Source organism: Lactuca sativa, chromosome 3 (genome assembly GCF_002870075.4).
Source record: "Lactuca sativa cultivar Salinas chromosome 3, Lsat_Salinas_v11, whole genome shotgun sequence".
NCBI classification, from domain to species: domain Eukaryota; kingdom Viridiplantae; phylum Streptophyta; class Magnoliopsida; order Asterales; family Asteraceae; genus Lactuca; species Lactuca sativa.
This window is the reverse complement of record NC_056625.2, coordinates 116217107-116220266: the sequence shown is the minus strand read 5'-3', so window position 1 is coordinate 116220266 and position 3160 is coordinate 116217107. Positions and strand designations below refer to the sequence as shown.

Here is a 3160-nt window from a genome sequence, read left to right as displayed (position 1 = left end):
TAGAGAGAGAGAGAGAGAGAGAGAGAGAGAGAGAGAGAGAGAGAGTGAGTGTCCTAATGGGTAAAGTAAACCATGAGTCTTCAATGTGGCGGTAGCTCCCCGAGATCGGATTCATACGTCGACGGTACCGCATATGGTTTTCGTCGAAGTTGCTTCACTTCGTCTACCATTAGGGCGATCTCTCAATCTGTACAACCTATTGTCACATCAACTTCGCTCTCTTATTTTTTTTTTAATGTTTTCCAACCCACTCAATTAAAAAATACAAATCAGTATAAGTTCTTAAACCCATGGAGAGAGAGGGAGAGAGAGAGAGAGAGAGAGAGAGTCCTAATGGGTAAAGTAAACCATGAGTCTTCAATGTAGCAGTAGCTCCCTGAGATCGGATTCATACGTCGACTGTACCGCATATGGTTTTCGCCGAAGCTGCTTCACTTCGTCTACCATTAGGGCGATCTCTCAATCTGTGCAACCTATTGTCACATCAGATTCTCTCTCTTATTTATTTATTTTTATGTTTTTCAACCCACTCATTTAAAAAATACAAATCGGTACAAGTTCTTGAATCAATTCTTTTACCACATATGGATATTGGAGGGGCAACCAACTTGGAGGTATTGTGTACCTCCAACCCAAAAAAAAAAAACACACTAATTGGTGTGTGCAGCCTTACAACAAGAGATTGAAGAAATGAATCAATGACATTGTCATCTTCTACTTGCTCTGCACCTCTAAAAGTCGTATATCTTATCAGTAATTCCCATATTATACATTCAGGGGGTATTTGGCTTAGCTTTTCACAACTAAAAGTCATTTTTGGAAAAGAAAAAAAAAACTAAAGTTGTTTGGCAAAACTAGTTTTAAAAGATACTTTTGGAGTTTTGATACAAGGAAAATGAACTTCTTGGAAAAGTCAGGAAAACCTGATTTTTTGTAACTTTTCCAAAAAAGACTTATGGGTTGTGAAAAGCTAAGCCAAACACCCCTCAATGCAAAACTATGATGATGTTTGAATTGTGATGTTCTGTTAGTATTTAAAGAAAATGTCAACACGAGGGAAACGCACACTACAATCCTTAGGAAATTTATATGTAAGAGAAGCATTGGACAGTGGTGGATATCATTGTCAACGAAAAGAACCAACAACAACCTAAGGATAAAGAAAGAAAAAACAAAATAGTGATAGGATAAATAAAAATATTTAAGATGTAGATCTTCCATGTTCTTGGATGCAACGATTGTAGGCCGGCTTACCTAACCATATCCTACTTACGAAACAATAAAACTTTTATATTAAATAAATTTACACCTTCTTCGTTGAGATAAGAACCCAACCGTTATCTACACCATAAACCAAAATATGGCAGAGGTGGTGGCCGTGTCGCCGGAGGTGGTGGTGGTGAGAAACAAGCAGGTGATATTCAAAGATTATGTGAATGGATACCCAAAAGAATCTGATATTCAAAGACTATGTGAATGGATACCAAAAGAATGATAGCGGTCTAATTTTATGTAAGAATCTCTATTTGTCATTTGACCCCTACATGAGGGATTGATTAATGAACAAGACTTTTACAGGAGGTTACGTACCTTCTTTCACTCCTGGTTCGGTATGTCTAGATCACTCACTCACTATAAAGATTACTTTTTTCCAATGTATTTATCCACCAAATTTGTTTCATTTCATTCTCCAGCTTATATCCGGATATGGAGTCTCAGAAGTCTTGGATTCGACTCACCCCTACTTCAAGAAAGGTGACTTGATATCAGGATTCAGGACCTTCCACTAACTGGGAAAAGTATAGCTTGATCAAGAATAGTGAGTCATTGATAAAGATTGAACATACAAATGTCCCTATTAGAAGTGCTGGATCTAAAGAAAAGGTGAAATTAAATAGAACAAAATTAATCGACCTAATTATGTGTCACTAATGCCTGTAAATCTCAATTATTCAATTATTATTATTATTACCAGGTCGATCTACTAAAGGACAAGTTTGGGTTCGATGAGGCTTTTAACTACAAAGAAGAGCCTGACCTCAATGCTGCTTTGAAAAGGTCTTGATTTCTTTAACTTTAAAAGAAGATTAAGACAATATCTCACAAGCTTGCGTTGTGATAGGTACTTTCCAGATGGTATTGATATTTACTTTGAGAATGTTGGTGGAAAGATGCTCGATGCAGTACTAGTCAACATGAGAGTTAAAGGTCGCATTGCTGTTTGTGGGATGATCTCACAATACAATATTGATCAACATGAAAGCATTCACAACCTTGCGTTCCTTATCTTGAAACGTATCAGAATGGAAGGGTTCTTGGCTCCAGATTACTATCACTTGTATCCTAAGTTCATCGAAACGGTTTTGCCTCTCATTCAAGAAGGAAAGATAATGTATGTTGAGGACACTGTTGAAGGGCTTGAGAATGCTCCAGCTGCATTGGTTGGGTTGTTTTACAGGAAAAAATGTCGGAAAACAAGTTGTTGCAGTAGCTCACGAGTAACCATCTATTTGCTACGTACTATGAGAGAATCTTCCGTTGATGTACACTTGTTTTGAAAATAAGTACCTTATATTCGAGTAATTTGAAAGATAGTTTACAATATTACCCATTGTTGGAGGTTAAATCATAGGCTTTGGGACATGCTTGCATTGGGCATATTGTCCAATGATACCAAATGCACATTAAGTATGGTCATTCTAATACAATAAAATCCAATAAATAAACTAATACAATGTACACTACTGGAATCCACCTGTGTTCCAACGACACCTTTTCCGACGACAACTGTCGTCGGTAGAAGGTACAACTCGGGCTATACCGACGACATGTCGTCGGAACCGGATTAACCAAATACCAAGTTGACCAGTTTTTGAGCCGATGACATATTGTCTGGGTAGGTAGGGCGCAATAAAAGCAAATCTTGCTTTTTTAAAAATCTATTCTGAAGACATGTCGTTGGTATAGATTTTATAAAAGTGATTTCTATTTTTTTGATTTTAATGTCGCAAATAAATAAGAACGGTGTCGTTTTTTTGACCTCTATACCGACGACATGTCGTCAAGACAAAGGTGAGTTGATCCGCGTGAATTGTTTTGACGAGGATAAGTGGTCGGAATAGGTGTGTCGATCCGTGCGAAGTTTGTCCTGATGACATGT

The 3160-nt window shown here is 37.4% G+C and overlaps 1 pseudogene; it reads left to right on the top strand.

Moving 5' to 3' along the window:
• The first annotated feature begins 1360 nt into the window (after positions 1 to 1360).
• Positions 1361 to 2502, top strand: LOC111892377 (2-alkenal reductase (NADP(+)-dependent)-like; annotated as a pseudogene).
• Positions 2503 to 3160: the final 658 nt, after the last annotated feature.